The following is a 22,274-nucleotide window of genomic DNA, read 5'->3' on the forward strand; positions in this document are numbered from 1 at the left end:
CCAAGGCGGGCGGATCACGAGGTCAGGAGATCAAGACCTTCCTGGCCAACATGGTGAAACCCCATTTCTACTAAAAACACAGAAAAATTATCTGGGCATGGTGGCACATGCCTGTAGTTCCATCGTGAGAATGAGGCAAGAGAATCTCTTGAACCCAGGAGGTGGAGGTTGCAGTGAGCCGAGATGGAGCCACTGTACTCCAGCCTAGGCGACAGAGTAAGACTCTGTCTCAAAACAAAACAAAAAAAAAAAAAAAAAAAAAAAAAAAGCCCTAGTCTGGGCACAGTAGCTAATACCTGTAATCCCTACACTCTGGGAGGCTGAGGCGGGTGAATCATGAGATCAGGAGTTCGCGACCAGCCTGGCCAATATGGTGAAACCCCATCTGTACTAAACATACAAAAATTATCTGGGCATGGTGGCGGGCGCCTGTAGTCCCAGCTACTCAGGAGCCTGAGGCAGAAGTACTGCTTGAACCCAGGAGGCGGAGGTCGCAGTGAGCTGAGACTGTGCCACTGCACTCCAGCCTGGGCAACATAGCAAGACTCCCTCTACAAAAAAAAAAAAAAAAAATGCCCTAACATTTCTTTACTTCTATTAAATATTTATGAAATATATTATTCATATATTCATACAAGTATGCATATGCATATTTACATAGTTTAAGGAATACTACTAAAATATCTATTCTGTAGCTTATTAAAGGAATATTGCCAGTGTCTTTGAGGACCTTTCCCTATACTTCTTCTTATTTTTTGTTTAAAAAATGGTTTTTGTTTTTTTCACCATTGATTTTGTGTACTTACAGATTTTTCTGTAGGTAACTTTTATCAGTAGAGTTTTCCTCATTTCTAGTTTAAGAACTATTTTATGAATTAATATTGATGACGATAGGTTTTCCTCAGTCTCTTACTTTGATGAATTATATTAATAGATTTTCTAATGTTGAACCTATTTTGCATTCTGGATTAATCCCAGGAATTGGTTATAATGTATTATTTCCATTTTCTTCTACATTTATTTCCATCTGTATTTCTGAGTGATTGTCAGTTTCTCTCTTGTGATGTCATATTCTGGTTTTAAAATCAATGATCTTAACCTTATAGAATCAGGTTAGGAGCATTACTTCTTGTTTGTTCCCTCAAATATTTTATGTAAAATTAGAATTTTTTTTTCTTCCATATTAGGTAGAATTTACCTGTAAAACTAGCTAGGCATAATGTTTTGGTTATAGATGACTTTTTTTTTTTTTTTTCCTGTTAATTTAATTTCTTTCATAGTTTTGGAAAGAGCCAAATTTGCTTTTTGGGTCAGTTTTAGTAACTTTTTTCTCTGGGTTTTGTTCAGTTTAACTAGGGTTTTTATATTTATTGGTACAATGTTGCACATAATATTCTTGTAATATCTTTTTGAAAATCTCTGCTACAATTGTAGTTTAAAAACTATTTTTGCTTGGATACTCTTTAGGCAACAGATGTAGCATGGCCCCAAACTTGGTGAAGGTGGACCTACGCATAAGAATTCCCAAGGAATATTTTTTCCTATTTTCTGTTTGTCCAAATAGGCCAGACAGACAGTTCATCCATCTTTTCATTCTCTAAGCTTTTTAAATTTGTTTGTTGCTAGTGAACCGACAAAGACTCTTTCCTTTCAGGCAGATCACAGTTTATGTGGCTTCTGCAGTCTGACCTCCTGCTTGAAGTTCATTAAAGCCTAAACCTAGGTTGATCTGTTTGACAGATACAGTGTATGCAAGGTGAATACCATCTTCACAGCTAGTTTACTTTTCTGGAGTCCTGCATTCATGAAGGTTTTTTTGTTTTGTTTTGTTTTTTGTTTGTTTGTTTGTTTGTTTGTTTTTGAGACGGAATCTCGCTCCGTTGCCCAGGCTGGAATATAGTGGTGCAATCTCGGATCACTGCAACCTCTGCCTCCCGGGTTCAAGTGAATCTCCTCCCTCAGCCTCCCAAGTAGCTGGGATTACAGGCACGTGCCACCACACCCTGCCATTTTTTTTTGGATTTTTAATAGAGATGGGGTTTCACCGTGTTAGTCTCGATCTCCTGACCTTGTGACCCACCCACCTCAGCCTCCCAAAGTGCTGGGATTACAGGCGTGAGCCACCGTGCCTGGCTTCATGGAGTTTTTAGACTTTAGGTTTGCCCTTACTTTCCAACCAATTAATACATTCGTTTGCAAATATTTTTATTTTTAATGTAGCATTTTTATTGGTTCTGTACAAGGTGTGATTCTCTGAACATGGAGTTTCACTATAGTGTAAGAAAATGAGACCTATGAAATATCTTAGAATCTGACACCTATTAAAGAATGATTAGCTATGTTAGAAGTTCTATTTGAAAATAGAGTTGTTTAAGATCAGAGCTACTATTTTTGAAATGTTTAATTCTCTTTCAGCAAAAGAAAAGTTAAAGGAAGCTAAAAATATGTGTAAAAGCACTGTCGTGCAGAATCAAATTATAGGTATTTGAACCCTCTAAAGCAGGGTAAAATATGTTCCTTTCTTTCTGTAATATAAATACAATTACTTATAGTGTTAAAGAGCAGATTTTCAAGAGGACAAACACAACATGTCTTAGTTTTAGCCTCATCACGCACTTGTGCCTATTTCTGGTGATCATGGATTTTAAAGAGAATTCCAGATAAGTCTCAGGGAATTACGGAAAAATGTGAGATGTTCAAGTCATACAATTATTGTAAAAGGGTTTGATGTAGAGGAAGTGTGAGCCTTATTTTAATTTTTATGCATGTGGGCATTAAATTAGAAATCTTACTGAAATGGGAAAACTTCCCCAGTCCCCCTCACAGGGCATGCAAAGGGGGTGTGGCTCGCTTCTCCTGCTCAAACCTCTAGGGGAACATACAGACGCGCAGGCTCGAACCCCATGGCAGTGTCTAGCGGGTGAGTGTTTACAGCTACTGAAGCCCCAGTGGGCATGTTACAGTATGCTCTTTTAGTTTAGCCATCTATAGGCGGCTTGTGTTAGCTCAGTTAGACCTCCTTCCTTATCACAAGGAGGGAGGGATTTCTGTATCCCAGGGTTTGTTGCCTTGGTGTATCAGAAGAATCGGATTATATGAGGGAAGGTTTGATTAAGTAGTAGCTCTTAGCACATCGGGGGGCCAGAAGGGAGATGGATTTTCCCTGGAGTCAGGCTGCTCCCCAGCCTGGGCTCTCCTCTGATTGTTCCAGCCAAACTCCGCCTCATTCGACTGGTCTGTCAGTGTGTTCTTCCACAGGCATGTTCCCCTGGACATCCTCGATGTCCAGCCTCTTGTTGTCTTCTGCAGATGGGTTCCTCTTGCCATCCAGCAGCTTCTGTATGTCTGCCTGCTAGGGTCTCTGTTTTTTCTTTTCTTTTCTTTTTTTTTTTTTTTTTTTTTTTTTTGAGACAGAGTCTCTCTCTGTTGCCTAGGCTGGAATGTAGTGACTTGATCTTGGCTCACTGCAACCTCCACCTCCTGGGATCACGCCATTCTACTGCCTCAGCCTCCCAAGTAGCTGGGACTACAGGCGCCCACCACCACGCTCAGCTAATTTTTTGTATTTTTAGTAGAGACGGGGTTTCACCGTGTTAGCCAGGTTGGTCTCGATCTCCTGACCTTGTGAGCCACCCATTTCGGTCTCCCAGAGCGGTGGGATTACAGGCGTGAACCACTGCGCCTGGGGGTCTCGGGTTTTTATAGCCCCCAGGATTTGAATGTGGGGAGCCAGGGTGGTTTTGGAAAATGCAACATTTGGGGCATGAAGGCAGGAGTGCCTGTCCTCACCTGGATCTGTTGGGTGGAGCCCTAGCCAGGAACCACACCCTCCTCTACCCAGCCTTTCCCCCCAACCAGCCTCCAGCCTCTATATTATTTAAAGGGACCACTCTTTCCTTCCCAGCACTCTGTTATCATAATCACTTGACCGTTGCTTCTCAGTGTAAATTTCTGTGCAATTTTAACATTATCATCCAAGGGGACCTAGGAGGGACATAAATATCATGTACTTACTCAAAATGAAATAATGATCAAACATATTAGATGTTCTTTTTTAAAAAATGATAATATTGTTTTCTAAGTATAAGCCATATTCAGATTTGTTTTTTTTCTTTTCTTTTCTTTTTTTTTTTTCTTTTTTTGAGATGGCATCTTGCTCTGTTGCCCAGGCTGGAGTACAGTGGCACGATCTCGGCTCACTGCAACCTCTGCCTCCTGGTGCAAGTGATTCTTGTGCCTCAGCCTCCCCAGTGGCTGGAATTACAGGTGTGTGCCTGTAATTAACCATGCCTGGCTAATTTTTGCATTTTTAGTAGAGATGGGGTTTTGCCATGTCGGCTAGGCTGATCTCAAACTGCCGTCCTCAAGTGATCTGACCGCATAGGCCTCCCAAAGTGCTGGGATTACAGGTGCGAACCACCTCGCCCAGCCCATACTCAGATTCGGTTAGACATTACCTATAAACAAATTTAGAACAACAACAAAAGCATCATTTTGAGAGCAGAACTATATTGGAGGTATCATTTTGTCTTGTGTTTCAGAATTCTATTTCCCAGTGATACCAGCTGCCTCTCAGCCCATTCTTTCAGTGACCTTAAACAGCATAATTCAGTTCCTTTGTGCAAAACACCATAAGTTATTAAAATATTAGCATTACTATCTTTTTAGGAAGCACTTTAAGCATATGTTTTAATTATGAAAAATTTCTCTGTAGACATTTTAAGTATAGAAAGAAGGAACTGGGTTAGAAATGTAATACATCAACTCCGAGTCAAGTTTTGACAAGAACAGATTACCCAGGTGTCAAAGCACGGCGTTTTCTTCTTAAGATGCCTGGAATAGCAGAGGAAACTTACAATCATTTAATGTTTGGGGCTCTGTGTAGGAACTTGGAAGTCATATCATAAAGAAATGTGATAATTTTTTTTTTTTTTTTTTTTCTGCTCTTCTTACCTCTCCTTGCTTAGGATAAGAGGGTAAATATCTCAACTTGTATTTCATAAGACTACCAGCAAAGACCACAATGTCTAAGATATTTTGAAATGTTTTCCTTTTTCACCAAGTCAGTTGACTTAATCTCTTTGAGATTTATAAACAAGTTTTGATGGTTTGCAGTACTGCTGTTGAATAATCTGAATATTTTCCATAGAAGATAGCATCATGTTACCTTCACAATTGTGGTTAAGAATGAATGGTGGTTGGGTGCAGTGGCTCATGCCTATAATTCTAGCACTTTAGGAGGCAGAGATGGGTGGATCGCTTGAGCCCAGGAGTTTGAGACCTGCCTGGGCAACATGGTTAAACCCTGTCTCTACAAAAAATTCAAAAATTAGCTGAGTGTAGTGGTGCATACCTGTATTTGCAGCTACTTGGAAGGCTGAGGTGGGAGGATCACCCGATCCTGGGGAGGTTGAGGCTGCAGTGAGCTATGGTCACACCCCTGCACTCCAGTCTGGGTGACAGATTTGAGAACTTGTCTAAAAAAAAAAAAAATAAGAAGAAGAGTGAGTGGTAATACTCACATTCATGTAAATATTTACAATAATTTTAAGTAGAAAGGAGTTTCTGTGCTTGTATAATGAAAATATTTGCATATTACTATTACTATACAAACCCATGTATTCTGCATTTTTCTTATCTCTAATCACAGTGATAAATTTAAAATAACTTTTCATTCTTGAAATGCTATGATTTGGAAGCAACAGTACAGAATTTGAAAATTTATTTTGACATTATGCTTTAGCACAGTGATCTTGAGATACTTTTTGAGGGCAGTTGATGAAGTCACTGAAGTCCTAATGCCATGCTTCTGTTCTCTGTGATACCATTCCAGAAGCAAGAGGCTGTGCACTGCTTTGGTCAGAGGTCCATCATACTTTGGTTTTGGCTATTGCTGGTTCTCAGCTCATTCTCACATTGAGCCTGGAGCAGATATTTACTTTTGAGGTTTTCAGTTAAAAATTAGAGTTTAAAGACATATGTCCTAAGACCCAGTTCTGATTATTTGAAAGGAAAATGTGGCTTCTCTATGAGTTTTAATCATCCTGACATACAAATCTGACATTATTTTAAACTCATGAATAGAATATATGGCTTTATATCTAAGACCACACATCTAGTCATATTTTTTATTTGGTAATATTCATTAATCACTGGTTTTGACATATATCCTGATTTTTCCTCTTTATCTTAACCCTCTGGGTACCAGCTTCTTTTTAATATGTGGAAGTATAACTTTCTGAATTGTAGTTTCAAGACTTTTTTATGTATAACAGCATTCTCTGTTTCAATGTCATGCTTTTCAGTTCATACAAAAATGCCTCATACTGAAGTACCATTGTTCCTTGATATATGTGGAGGATTGGTTCCAAGACCACAAACCTATATACAAATCCCTGCATGCTCAATTCCCACAGTTGGCCCTGCAGAATCCGAATACAGGAAAAGTCAGTACTCTCTATACATGGGTTTCACATCCCACAAATACTGTATTTTCAATCTGTGTTTGGTTGGAAAAAAAAAAAAAAAATCCACATATAAGTAGAACCAGGCAGTTCAAACCTATATTGTTCAAGGGTGACATGTATTTGCACAGTCTTCAGAATTCTTGTCTACTTGTCCTGTACTAGTAAAGAAGGCAAAGAAAGTTAACTTCCCTTTCTTTGCTGTTGTTAAATCAACTGCAAGTACAGAAGAAATGCTTTAAAATGATAGTTGCCAAATATTTTTGCATATAGCAAAGATAATTGATATTTTATTTTAGAAATCTCAGTTATTTACAAATAATTGTCCTCATTAGCACAAGTAAATAATTTTCTACTCACATATTTTATTTGCATTTTTTATTCATCATTTCTTTCTTTCTTTTTTTTTTTTTTTTAATCACCTTTTCTCTAGTGTTTACTTTTGGCCTGTTCAACACTAGGTACTGGATTGATCACAGTGAATGCCGAAAATTAACATACAGAAGTTAACACATGGAATATTCTCCCTGATGTACTATATTTGAGATGTATTATATTTATAACTTAGAAGCAGATTTTTAGAATAAGATGCAATCTTTAGGATTTTTATTATTTTTTAAATCTTAAAATTGTCCTTTAGAGTATTCAATATTGCTTTTAGTTGTGTTTTTGTTGCCCTGGATTTGGTTGGCAATGCGATTCTCAGTAGCATGAGCATAGATAATGAGTAGGGTAGATTTACTATAAAAGTGTATATTGAATTGGTTATGCTTTTAGTATATAATCTATTAATGAAATATACCTTTTCCATAATAACTTTCCAGGGAGTTACACATCTACGTTAATTTAATATTCTCAGTGACTCAGAGTTTAGTTTAGGCAAGCATCATTACAACTCTCTTTTTTTTTTTTTGAGACAGAGTTTCGTTCCTGTTGCATATAGCTGGAGGGCAATGGTGCAATCTTAACTCACTGCAACTTCCGCCTCCCTGGTTCAAGCGATTCTCCTTCCTTAGCCTCCCGAGTAGGTGGGATTATAGGCATGCACCACCATGCCCGGCTAATTTTGTATTTTTAGTAGAGACGGTGTTTCTCCATGTTGGTCAGGCTGGTCTCAAACTCCTGACCTCAGGTGATCTGCCCCGCTCAGCCTCCCAGAGTGCTGGGATTACAGGCATGAGTCACTGCGCTCAGCCTTACACTACAATTCTTTTACAGATGAGAAACTAAGAGAGGCAGGATGCTTAAGGAGCATGGTTAAAGATTCCAAACTTTGCAGTGAGGTAGATGTGAATACTGATTATAACTCATATATAGTGGTTACCGTTTTCCTTATTAATGTTATCTATAGAGTGAGTATAGCAATACCACCTTGTGGGTATTAGCATAGCATACCTAGGCCAGGGTTTGTTCCACATTACATATTTACTAAATTATTGCTTTTACTATGAAATAGGAGCAGAAATTAAGTAATTTACTTGGGTGGACCCAAATCTAATTGGTAACAGGGCTAGTACTACAACGTAGATTTTGGACACTTCGTTTTACGTTTCTGTATCAAAGTTCCTTTAGTGACTTATAGTAGGAAACTAACCTGGACCATTAGGTGGCAGGGACATACCTAACTGATGACTGGATCTACTGTGAGATAAAACAGATGTGGTTTGGGCAATAAAAGAAAAAAGGGAATTTAAGGGAGAAAATTGATCCTTTTTGTTTCCCCTGAAGTTGCTTGGAAATCATAATTCTGTACAAATTCTGTACAGAGTTCATCCAAGAACTCTGGGTCTTTCTAAGGGTTCTTCATCTTTTATACCTGAACCAAACTCAAATGATCCCAATTGTGTTAGAAGCAAGCTGTAAGGGCTGCTTGGAGACAATTCTATTCCTGACACAAACTCAGAGGCAACTTGTACTCTTTAGGATTTACCATAACTCAAAAGGAACTGATCTTTTAATGGGAGACAACATCTATCATTGTTAATAATCAAGGCTGCGTACAGCAGCTCAACGTCTGTCATCCCAGCACTTTGGGAGGCCAAGGCAGGAGGACTGTTTGAGACCAGAAGTTCAGAACAGCTTGGTCAACATAGAAGGACCCAGTATTTATGGAGAAAAAAATTAAAACAGAAAAATAATAATTTAAAAAGATGCTGGTTGGATGACTGCATGGGCTATGCGATCAGCAATATATGAGGAATTTCTAAAAAGCCTTTACTGAATCGGTATATTTGTTATATAAACAGGACCACTATTTATGACGTTCTAGTATATATATTCCCCAAGTGTTCCATTAACTGCTTTTGACAGTGTGATAGGCAAAATGGGTTTGTTGCATGGGATTTGAGGAGAGCCTCAAGGCTTGTTGCTCCCAAATTCTCTCCCTTTGGCCAGTCATTATATTTGAAAGTGCAGTTATATTAACTATCTTTATATATAATGCCGTGTGCTAGTTTGTGAGAAACATTGTATAGAGCACATTGTTATTTGACTCATAGGGCAGGTAAGTTTTAATTGAGAAGCCTTGGGAAAAATTTTGCATAGATAAGAAATGGAGTGAAGACAAGTGCAGGAAAACCCCAAAATCAAATACCACGAGTGGTACTGGCAGCAGACCTGAGCCATGGATGTGAGGATGGCTCATAGTCAAATCAGGAATATGGTAGAAATTGCAGATGGTAAAATGCCAAGGAACAACCCTAGATACACTAAAACAAAACAAACACGGGTGCTGGATTATACATGTGGATATTACAGTGTGCACATAGATGTTATAGTGACAGTGCTGTCAAGACTTAACAGTGTTAATATATTACTGAAGTACTAAATTTTTATCTTTACATTTTTTTTTTTTCCTTATTGGGAATACATTTAGTTTCAGATCCATCTGAAGTAACTACAGATAGGGGAATGAGAAATAACTGTATCTTGTAAAATTCCTGTAATTAGAATTACATATAAGCATATAGGATATGTGTTGTGATAATATATGAATCATGATCTTTAAATCATAGCCACTTCTTCTACTTAGTATTTTAACTACATCTGTTTTATTTACCTACTTACTATTATGTTCTTTTCTGTAATAATCTGAGGTAGAATTACTTCAGAAAAAATAAATTCCTGTAGGCTTACAAAGGCTCTTATCTCCCTGGAGTCATATAAAGTGACTATCATACAATTAGTAAAATACCCAGTCTACAAATGTTGACTCCCCCCAACCCTTAGAATCTTTGCTAATAGATGGAGTGGGAAGACAGTCTACTTTAAAAAACAGCAACAACACATTCATGCTCATTTTCAGTTCCATGCAGTTAAATAGCTCTTTTTCCCCTCCCTTTGTTTTCTTTTTTTCCTTCTTTCTCTCTCCATTGACATTAGAAAGTTGAACATAATTAACATTTATATTTTAAAATAATATTTATTTAAATTGTAGCTGGTAAGACCATTCATGAGGCACATCCAAAGTCCAAGACTTCCATTATGGTTAAAGGCAAGGACTTTGGAACCAGACACACCATCTTTTTGTTCTCTTATCTTTTTGAGTGTCACTTCTGTGAGGCATAGTTTCTTCTTCTATTAATAGTACAAACTGGATGATAATATAAGCTCATTTGTTATGCGGATTAGGAGAGATCACATATGCATACACAAATCTAGCTTAAAATTGGCTTTAATTAAATTAATTAATATATTTTATTTATTTTATTTTATTTTTGAGACCAAGTCTCACTCTGTCACACAGGCTGGAGTGCAGTGGTGCAATCTCGGCTCACTGCAAGCTCTGCCTTCAGGGTTCACACAATTCTCCTGCTTCAGCCTCCCCAGTAGCTGGGATTACAGGCACCCGCCACCATCCCTGGCTAATTTTTTTTTTTTTTTTTTAGTAGAGACGGGGTTTCACCATGTTAGCCAAGATGGTCTTGATCTCATGTCCTCGTGATCTGCCCGCCTTGGCCTCCCAAAGTGCTCAGATTACAGGCGTGAGCCCCACCACGCCTGGCCAGCTTTTATTTTTTTGAGACAGGATCTCTCTCTGTCACCCAGGCTAGAGTGCTGTGGTGCGATCATAAATCACTGCAGCCTTAACTTCCCAGGCTGAAGGCATTCTCCCACCTCAGCCTTGACCTCCTAGACTCTAGGGATTCCCTCACCCCAACCTACAGCATGCATCACCATGCCTGGCTAAGTTTTGTATTTATTGGGGTTTCACCCTGTTGCCCAAGCTGGTCTGGAACTCCTGGACTCAAGCAATCCGCCCAGCTTGGCCTCCTAAAATACTAGATTATAGGTATGAGCCACTGTGCCTGGCCAAAATTGGCTTGTAATCTGAATAAAAACAATTCTTAGTAGATATATTAAGCACTACGATATTAAGTGCAAATAAGTTTTTTTTTTTTTTTTTTTTTTTTGCAGATGATTTGTGATAGATAACTGGCAAGACTGCAACTTTTACCTCCTCATGAAAGTGACACTCTGATTTCAAACAAGCAACTCAGCGTTGGTGGAAGCAAAATTTAGGATTTATCCCCTTATTTAATGCAATTAAATACTTCAATTTTGGCAGAACCTTACATAGAACTCAAGATTTTTATATAGGGACTAAAGACATATGTTAATTTTATAAGGTTTAAAATGAATTATAGCTGAAGCAAGAAACAAGAATAAGACTCCTTACCACATTCAATGACTGTGCAGTGTATTAGTAAAATGAAAATGCTGAGATGATAACCCAAAGAGGCATGATTACTTATGTAGACCTGAATGTTAAGTAGGTAAAAATTAAATATTAAGGAATTCATTTATCTTTTTATTTTATCTTCTTTCTTTTCTTCTCTCTCTCTCTCTCTCTCTCTCTCTTCGAGACAGAGTCTTGCTCTGTTGTTCAAGCTGGAGTGCAGTGATGCAATCTTGGCTCACTGCAGCCTCCACCTCCTGGGTTCAAGTGATTCTTCTGCCTCAGCCTCCTGAGTAGCTGGGACTACAGGTGCTTGCCACCATGCCTGGCTAATTTTTGTATTTTCAGTAGAGATGGGGTTTCACCATGTTGGCCAGGCTGATCTTGAACTCCTGACCTTGTGATCTGACAGCCTTGGCCTCCCAGAGTGCTGGGATTATAGGTGTGAGCTACCACACCTAGTCTCTAAAAAAACAAAACAAACACACAAAGAAATGTATTTGGCTCACAGTTTTAGAGACTGGGAAGTCCAAGACTATTGCGCTGGCATCTGGCAAGGGTTGAACTATAACAGAAGGCAAAAGAGAGAGCACATATGAGAGAAAAAGCATGAGGGGCTGGGCTTGCCTTTATAACAATTCACTCTAGTGAAAACTGACCCACTCCTGTATTAATCCATCCATGAGGGCTTCCCCCTCATGACCCAGTCACTTCTTACTAGGACCTACCTCCCAATACAGTTACACTGGGGATTAAGTTTACAGCATGTTGAATTTTGAGGGCACATGCAAAACCATTTTGTTCTAGGCACCCAAAATTTATGTTCTTTTTATAGTGCAAAAGTATATTCATTTCATCCCCAAAGTCACAAAAGCCTTAACTTGTTTCCATCAACTCAAAAATCCAAAGTCCAGAGTCTCATCTAAATGAGATATGGGTGATACTCAAGGCATGATCTGTATAGAGGCAAATTCCTTCCAGATGTGAGTCTACAGCATCAAAGCGAGTTATCTACTTCCAAAATACAACAGCGAAACAGGCATCGAAGTAGGCATTTTCATTCTAAAAGGGAGAAAGAGGAAAGAAGAAAACGGTAACTGGTCCCTACTAAATCCATAACCCAGTAGGGAAAACAATACGAAGTCTTAAAACTGGAGAATAATCTCCTTTGATTCCATGTCCCACATCCTGAGCACACTGATATAGGGGTTGGGCTCTCAAGACACTGAGAACTGCCACGCCCATGGCTTTTCTGGGCTCAGCTCACATTTCCGCTCTCTCAGACTGGTGTTGTACGCTGGTAGCTCCACAGTTCTGAGGTCTTCTGAGCCCTCCCATGGCAATATAGGCTTTTTCTAGCCTGATTCTCCAAATTTCCAACCTCCACCCATTATCCAGTTCCAAAGCTGCTTCCATATTTTCAGGTGTTGTTATAGCAACAACCTTACTCTAAGAATCAATTTTCTATCTTTGTCTGTTTTCTGCTCTTTTAGCTGTTTTTTCAAAGCAGTGCATGCCAAATTATGAAAAACGTGTTACAACTTCTTTTATAATTAATGAATATATATAATTTCTTCAAATTATTAACACAAGAAAAAATCTTGAAAAATGTTCTCAAATATCCCTGTATTGATTCCGTGAAGTATATCAGAGATATGAAATTGCAATAGTTACTTCAGAGTAAGTTTGAATTTCTTCTGTAAACTTAAGACTACCATGTATTTGAAATTAGAACTTTGAAAAAAATTTAGAGGTATTTATTGTAGCAGATCACAGCATTTCTAGAGGGACCTCACATTTGATTTTCTCTTTAGAACAACTTCAGCAAGATGGGAATATTTAATTATTCTTCTGCCTTTGAAAGAACATAAAATAAACCATGGCAGACTGTGGACCAAGTACAAGAGAAACTTTCATTGTGAATTAAGATCAAGTTTCTTAGTAAATGGATACTTTTTAGAGGTAGTTTAATATCAATGTGAAGGGCCCTTGAGGTATAGAGTTATTCCTACTTCTTCACTTCTTGATTTTTTTAACAGAAGAATTTCTTTTTCTTTTTGAATATAAAATAGCTCTACAGATCATATTTTCTAGAGCTTATCCAGTGATATCTAGAAGTGTCTGTTTGCCTTCCTTTAATATAGTCATTATATATGCTTAGTCTTAGGATTGAAATTGTTTACTTATTAAACAATGATTATTAAATCTCTGTCACATGTAAAGTATCTTCAGGGCACTAATAAGAATTGATAAATATACCGAAGTTCCCATCCAACATCTTTGAGCAACAACCATTTGTTTACATAGGCAGAATATGTTCAGTTCCAATATGTTAACAGGAAAATGTGACATATAAAATTATATTCCCAAAGACATGTAAAACATTTGATATACTACTTGGCATTAATTTTTCCCTGGTCTGAAAAATATATTATGAAATATGGATACCAGATAGTTTTATTTTGTTAGTACTGTGGGGTTTTTCTCCCCCCCCCCCACCCCCACCCCCAGCAGTTCTGAGAGGATAACTTATTTGGATAAATTGTTTTCATATTTATGCTGTAGACCCTAAATTAAAATATGTGAAACATATTAAGTACCATGTTATGATATTCTACCTTGTACTCAAACTCAATATTGAGAGGGTGAAATAGCCTTGCCTCTGATCACATTTCGATGCCTGGATACATATCTGAATCTCCCTTGTCATTAAGTCTGCTACTTAGGAGGCTTAACCTCAGTTTTCTCATCTGTGAAATAGGGATAGTAATACTATAGACCCCAAATGTTTTTATTAGGTTAAATGAATTGAAGAGGCTACCAAGGTTGTAAAATCTTTAAATAAATGTAAACACTATTATTATTGTTATTTTTATTATAATTTTTAAAATTTCTTCTTCATCTCCTCTTCTCCACTTCCCATTCTTTTGCTCTCTTTATGCTGTCACAATGCTACAAGGCAGGCCCTTGAGATGGGGCAGTAGTCCATCCAAGTTAGAGCAGTTTCATATGAAGTTTATTTTGTTTAAAACAGGAATGAAATGAATACTCTGAATATTTGGAAACTTCATTGGGAAAAAAACTTCTCAAAATTAGATTGGGATTTTGGAACAACAACTATATTTTTTGAACTTCAGATAAATCCTTTATTATATCCAGAGTTGAAAGTGTGATTTGCATTCATCTGTACATATCCTCTATTAAAATGTGAACTTTTAGGCTGGGTGCGGTGACTTATGCCTGTAATCCCAGCACTTTGCAATGCCAGGGTGGGAGGATCACTTGAGTCCAGGCGTTTTTGAGCAGCCTGGGCAGCATGGTGAGACCTACCTCTACAAAAATTAAAATTAGAAAAAAAAAATGGCCAGGCATGGTGGTGCACATTTGTAGTCCCAGTTACTCGGGAGGCTGAGATAGGAGGATTGCTCAAGCCCAAGAGGTTGAGGCTACAGTGATCCATGATCATGCCACTGCACTCCAGCCTGGGCAACAGGAAAAAACAAATGTGGACTTTTAAAACATTTGTAACTATTATTTACACTTCATCACACTTCATTGAAAGAACTTTGAGAATTTTATTTCAATAAAACTGCACTTTTAAAAGATTATATGAAATGAATATACCAATAAAATATACAGGCTTAAACATATAAAAAATGCACATTATATTAAATGTTAATGAAAATACAAGGTCTTTGAGTGGCCCAAAGAATGAGTACCAAAGTGAAAATTTGAAGATAATCCCAAACATCTGTTTTGAATTATCTTTCTTAAAAAAAAGTTTAGTGGATGTTACAACCTTTTATTCCTTAAGTAGGATGTAGCATAACTCCATCTGTATTTTAAAAGAAAATGATGTGTGACCTTCATTTTATTTTGTTTCCTTTCCTTTGTTTCCTTTCCTTTCCTCCCTTCCTTTTCCTTCTCTTTCTCTTTTTCCCTTCACTGCAGTTTTCAGGTTAATCCCTGCAAGTTTCCTTTATTTTATTCATGCATTAATCCCCTTTTATCTGTATTCTTAATTTTCTCTTTGCAGCATAGACAGCTGATCTAACATATTTGATTTGTATGTAATGTATTTGATTTATAATATACCTTTGATTTAATTGTAATATACACTATGTTAAATACATAGTGATATTTTGGGCATGAAGCAATTTTTAACATTTATCTTTGTTATGACATCGCATTCCTTTTTAAAAATTATTTGTAGGCAGTTATGGTCCATTCATGTAGCAGTATCGACATGGTGTTAATTGGTCCTAATGCTGCATAGGAGTGTGGAAAGTGAGTGTCCCACATTGTTCTCCCATGATGGACCTATTGTTACTACCCACTGTCAGCCAACACTAAGGCAGTTGAATTTAAACATTCTCTTACATGCTTTCTTAGGTGAGAATTTATGTGGGAGTGGGATTGCTAGACAGAGGTCCTTTTTGACTTAGTCACTTACATTTGTTGATTTGATTGAGTACTGTCAGAGGGCATCACAGAATGTCTGCCCCAGGCCACACTGCCACCAGCTGTGCACAGGATTCTTCCCCAACATCCCTACCAGTAGTTGACCTTATCCATTTTTCTATTATTTTGCCAGTCTAGGTATAAAAGATATCTGGTTGTTATAATTTGCATTTCAGGGGGGTTATTAAAAAATTTAAGTATTAGTTTAAATGCCTGGTATTCATTTTGGTTTTCCTTTTTGTACAATCCTATTCATGTCCTTTGTCTATTTTTCCCCTATTCTATTTCTTATTTTTTTTGTTGTTGTTACTTTGCAGGAGTTCCTTCTAGTTTTCAAGTACAGACACTTCTTTGTTTAGATGTTTGAAATATCTTCTCCCAGCATATTATGCATTTTAACTTGTTCATAATATTCTTCATTAAATAGGAGTCCTTTTTGAAATACCCAAATCCATTATTATTATTATTATTATTTTTACATTTCAAATTATATTTGGAGCTCTTTTTAAAAAGTTCCTTTCCATTCCATAGATATATTCTTTTATATAGTCTTTTGATAGCTTTACTTTTTCACATTTAACTTTTTAAGCTATCTGGAATTTATCTTTGTATTTCATGAATATGGTATAAAAATCAGTTTTCATTATTCTCTTATATATTATGACTAAAATATAGTTTTTGAGTTTCTTAATAAATGATACTAAAATATTGATTGGATTTACATAGAATTCATAGATTTATTGGGGGAGAACTGACATCTTTATAATATTAAATTGCCCTATCCATGAGTTGGAATATTCCTCCATTTCTTTTAGGATTTGGTTTGCATACTTCCAGATAGTCAGAAAGGTTAGATTTAAAAATTGACATGATATTAAAAAGTTGATTGGGTTAATATGATCAAATTTCTTAAAGAAGTAGCTCATAGAATCAGCTATGAAGAGTTATGGCAGCTCTTCAGAAAACTAAAATCTATTTTGATCAACACAGCGTTGTGAATCAATAATTTAAGGAAGATAGCATTTGAGAAGGAATCGTTTTTATATTTGAGTATGATGAAATCCTCTGTCAATTCTCTTCAGCCAAAGACCACTAGCGCCACACCTGAAGTAAAAGTTGGCTTAACTATTTCTCACACTGAGAGAGAACAGCTACATCATGGAGAACTCTGGGGCATCTCATTATATGTCCTATTATAGGATTTTGACTTTGGTTGGGTGATTTGGAATACAGTCTAAGGAAGTGAGGGCTTTATTTTGATTGGATACCAGGACAATTCTATGTCTGGATAAAGAAATCATTCATATAGCAAGAGAGGAGGATGTTTGGTAGTTTGTGGGTTATACAGTGACCTTTTCCTGAGGGGGTCTTTATTTGTTTTGCTTTATCAGAGTAACCTTGTCTGAAGCTGATAATTGTGTATGATATGTGTGTGTACAACAGGAAAACAAGATTTTTGCAGGCATCTAGGGCAATTACTTAATCTTAAGAAATATAAGAGATTTTCATTTGTATAAAAAGCAGGAAACCTAATTTCAGATTGTGACTTTGCCTCATTTAACCTTGTTGATGATTTTTACTTTCTAAGTTGTTTTCTCACTTTGAAATAGCCATCTCTGCTGCTCATCTATCCTCTTGGAAACCACTGTAATTTTGCTGTCTAGATTACTGCAGTTGCCTTCCAGCTAGTCCCCCCGTTGCTCCTTTAGTTCTCTTGCAACGAGTACCTTCTCCACGGAGGAGTCAAGAGTGACCTTTTGAAAATAAAACTCAAATCACAAAATCCCTCACTGAATATTTCCCCCCAAATATCGCAAATAAAATAACCCCTAGGCTTCTTACTGTGGCATGTGAAACCCTGTGTGATTGGACCCTTGCCTGTCTCTGTGACTTCATCTTGACTTTCCCTCTCATTTTGCAGCCGCTCACCTGACTGGTGTTGTTTCTGGGAAACATCAAGTTCATTCTTGCCTTAGATCCTTTGCTGTATTTTCCTTATGTGGCATCAACAGTCATTGCCAGACTTGCTCCTTATCCTTTAGTTCTTAGAGATCATACCTATTTTCCTAAATCTGTGATATCCTTATCTAAATTAGCCTCATCCATATCACATGATTTTATTTTACATTATTTATAACACTTATCACTATCTGAAGTTAATTCATTTATTTTATTGTATGGATCCCACCCTCCCTCCACTACCTCCATCCCCCACTTCCAACATTAGCTCACATGGGTGGGAATTGACTATTTTGAACAGTATTGAGTGTCCAGCTCCTAATGAAGTTCCTGGCACCAAATAGATGCTTAACAAATATCTAATGAATGAATAAATATTGAATACATTAATGAGTGGATAAATGAACAGTCAACCAAATGAATGAACATATATTCTAGATATAGTGACAGGCATACCTCATTTTCTTGTATTTCACTTTATTGTGCTTCTCAGATACTGCATTTTTTTTTTTTTAACCAATTGAATGTGGCAACTACATAAACCAAGTCTGTCAGTGCCATTTTTCCAACAGCAAGTGCTGACTTCATGTCTCTGTCATATTTTGGCAATTCTCACAATATATTAATTTTTTTAATTATTATATCTGTTATGGTTATCTGTGATGTATGTTGTTAATATTGTGACTGTGCCCCTATAAAATGGTTTACTTAATAAATGTTGTACATGTTCTGTTTCATTGATCAGCCCTTCCCCAATTTCTCTCCCTTTCCATGGGCAACCCTATTCTTTGAGACATAAAAATAATGAAATTAGGCTAATTTTCCTTTTATTTATTTATTTATTTATTTATTTATTTATTTTGAGACGGAGTCTTGCCCTGCCGCCCAGGCTGGAGTGCAGTGTCTCCATCTCTGCTCGCTGCAAGCTTAGCCTCCCAGGTTCACGCCATTCTCCTGCCTCAGCCTCCCCAGTAGCTGGGACTACAGGCGCCCGCCACCACACCCGGCTAATTTTTTTGTATTTTTAGTAGAGGCAGGGTTTCACCATGTTAGCCAGGCTGGTCTCAATCTCCTGACCTCGTGATCCGCCCGCCTCGGCCTCCCAAAGTGCTGGGATTACAGGTGTTAGCCGCTGCGCCTGGCTGGTGGAAAGTTTTATTGGCCTGGATAAAAGATCAAACCAGCCATAACATTCCATTAGGCCAAAACCTAATCCAGAACAAGGTCCTTAACTCTCGTCAATTATATGAAGGCTGAGAGAAGTGAGGAAGCTGTGGCAGAAAAGTTTGAAGCTAACAGAGATTGGTTCATTAGGTTGAAGGAAAGAAGCCAGCTCCATAACATATAAGTACAAGGTGAAGCTGTAAGTACTGATGGAAAAGCAGTAAATTATGCAGAAAATATAGCTAAGATAATTGATTAATGTGGCTACAACTAAACAATAGGTTTTCAGTGTATATAAAACAGATTTCTATTGGAAGAATATACTATATAAGACTTTCCTAGCTAGATGTTAGTGCCTGGCTTCATATTTTCAAGGACAGGCTGACTGTTATTTCTATGGGCTAATATAACTGGTAACCTTAAGTGGAAGCCATTGGTCAATTAACATTCAAAAAATCCTAGGGCCCTTAAGAATGATGCTAAATCTTTATGCTCTATAAGTAGAACTGTATTTCCTAGATGGCAACACATTTGTTTACAAAATGACTTACTGAATATATTAAGCTCAATGTTAAGTCCTACTGCTCAGAAAGAAATTCTTTTCAAAAGATTATTGCTCATTGCCGGTGCACCCGGTCACCCAAGAACTCTGACAGAGATGCACAAGGAGATGAATGCTGTTTTCATGCATAGTAACACAGTATTTGTTCCATAGCCCATGGATCAAGGAATTATTTTGACTTTCAAATCTTCTAATTTAAGAAGTAACTTTTTGTAAGGTTGTAGCTTCCTTAGACAGTGATTCCCTGGATGAGTCTGGGTAAAGTAAATGGAAAACTTCTGGAAAGGATTTGCCATTCTAGATGCCATTCAGAACATTTGTGATTCATGGAATGAGGTCAGAATATCAGCATTAGGAGGAATTTGGAAGAAGCTGATTCCAGGCCTTGCAGATACCTTTGAGGGGCTCAAGACTGCAGTGGAGGAAGGAACTGCAGAGGTCATGGAGAGAGCAAGAAAACTGGAATTAGAAGTGGGCCTAAAGATGCGAGTGAATTGCTACAATCTCATGATAACATATTTACAGATGAGGAGTTGCTTCTTACGGATGAGCAAAGAAAGTGGTTTCTTGAGGTGGTCTACTCCTGGTGACCGTGCTGTGAACATTGCTGAAATAACAACAAAGCACCTAGAATATTATATAATCTTAGTTGATAAACCAGTTGCAGGGTTTGAAAGGATTGAAACTAACTCTGAAAGAAGTTCTATTGTGGATAAAATGCTGTCAAATAGCATCACCTGCTACAGAGAAGTCTTTCATGAGAGGAAGAGTTAATTGATATGCTAGACTTTATTTTGTCTTATTTTAGGAAATTGTCACAGCCACTCCAGCCTTCAGCAACCATCACCCTTACCAGTCAGCAGCCATCAGTGTTAAGGCAAGACCCTCCACCAGACCAAAGATTAAGATTCACTAAGGGCTCAGATTATTGTTAGCATTTTTTAGCAATAAAGTATTTTTTAATTAAGATATGTCATTGTTTTTTAGACATCATGCTATTGCACACTTGTTAGACAATATTATTGTGTAAATATAACTTTTATATGCACTAGAAAACAAAAAAAAATATGTGACTCACTTCATTGAGATACTCACTTTATTTTGGTGGTCTGGACCTACACCCACAACATCTCCACGATATTCTTGTATATGTCTGTTGTCAACAAGAGAAGCACTTATTAGTTTATTATTTATTTGAGATGTAAGTATTTAAAGAAATCAATTTCTTTCGCTGGAAGTATGTCTTAAACTATTCAAAGGTATGTCTTTGTATTAGTTTTTTTAATCATCTGTGACCTAGGACTACTATCAAAATGGGATACCATTATAATGAGGATTTCCTGGTGCTTCAATTAACATTTGAATGCATTTCTCAGAGAGATTCCAATGTAAATATATTCTCTTTTACTAATCACACAATCAGAGCAGAACTTTGGGAGGAATAGGGGTTTTAAAATTGCCTAATTATTAAAAATTTCCATAGAGGCATATCTTATTAATTTGTGGTATAGAATACGTATGGTATTATGCCTATTATATTTGAAGATAATTATAATTTATTTTACTGTTTTCCTACTTTTTATTTTCTTTTCATTTAGTGGTTTAATTTGACAATACTTTACACTATTTTGTCTTTTAATTTAAAGGATACAATTTTCTATGGACTCATAATGCCAAGGCCTATGTGAATGTTGGTATGTGAATGTTGGTTTGCAGTGAAAGATGAAATGTGTAATGAAAATGTTAGGTCGAGGGGAGAAAAAGTTTGCAAACAGCCAGTGTCGGATTAGAGTTTTTGCTCTAACACTTCAGTATTAACTTTACAAAATCTTTAGTGCCTCCGGGCGTGGTGGCTCACGCCTGTAATCCCAGCACTGTAGGAGGCCGAGGCTGGCGGATCAGGAGGTCAGGAGATCGAGACCATCCTGGCTAACACAGTGAAACACCGTCTCTACTTAAAATACAAAAAAAATTAGCCAGGTATGGTGGCGGCGCCTGTAGTCCCAGCTACTCGGGAGGCTGAGGCAGGAGAATGGCGGGAACCCGGGAGGAGGAGGTTGCAGTGAGCCGAGATGGCGCCACTGTACTCCAGCCTGGGTAATGAGCAAGACTCTGTCTCAAATAAATAAATACATACATAAATAAACAAACAAACAAACAAATTCTTTAGTGCCTCTGTCTCCTCATCTGGGGAATGGGCACTTAGGAACTGTGTTGAGGGCTCGGTGAGATGATATATGTCAAGTGTGTGGCATGGTATATGGCACTATTAGCTCATAATTGTGAGTTCAGTGCCTTTCCCCTGTTTTCCATTGGAAGCAAAGAAGGTATATGACATTGCAAACATGAAGGATTAGTATTCTCTGTAGATAACATAAGGCCATAAAGTGCATTGTATTTAATGTTATTTTTGTAAGAAATGCTTAACTACTGTAAATTGTAAAGAGTATCAACCACAATAATATTAACGATAATAGCAATATTTATTGAGTGTTTACCATGTTTCAGGCACTGTCTTTGCTTTTTTTATTTTGTTTTATTTTATTTTTTTGAGAGAGGGTCTCACTCTGTCGTCCAGGCTTGAGTGCAGTGGCGTGATCATGACTCACTGTAGCCTCGACTCTGTGGGCTCGACTCTGTGGGCTCAAGCATTCATTACATCTCAGCCTCCCAAGTAGCTGGGACTGCAGGCATGTGCTAATATGCCAAGCTAATTTCTGTATTTTTTGTTGAGACGGGGTTTCACCATGTTGCCCAGACTGGTCTCAAACCCTTCCTGAGCTCAAACAATCCGCTCGCCTCATCGGCCTCCACAAGTGCTAGTACAGGTGCAAGCCATCGTGCCCAGCCTCAGACACTGCCTTAAACAGCTTGTGTATATTAACACACTTCATCTTCATCATGAAACAGATGAGACACTATTTTCCCAGTTTACAGATAAAGTAAACTGAAGCACAGGAGTTTTAAATTTCTTAGAGGCACACAG

General features: G+C 37.5%; 1 protein-coding gene across 1 annotated transcript in view; it reads left to right on the forward strand.

The window, feature by feature from the left end:
* Positions 1-22,274, forward strand: part of TMTC2 (transmembrane O-mannosyltransferase targeting cadherins 2) — a 439,771-nt gene that overhangs the window by 213,188 nt on the left and 204,309 nt on the right. The window lies entirely within an intron of this gene.

The sequence above is a fragment of the Piliocolobus tephrosceles genome, chromosome 10 (assembly GCF_002776525.5).
Source record: "Piliocolobus tephrosceles isolate RC106 chromosome 10, ASM277652v3, whole genome shotgun sequence".
In the NCBI taxonomy this organism is placed as follows: domain Eukaryota; kingdom Metazoa; phylum Chordata; class Mammalia; order Primates; family Cercopithecidae; genus Piliocolobus; species Piliocolobus tephrosceles.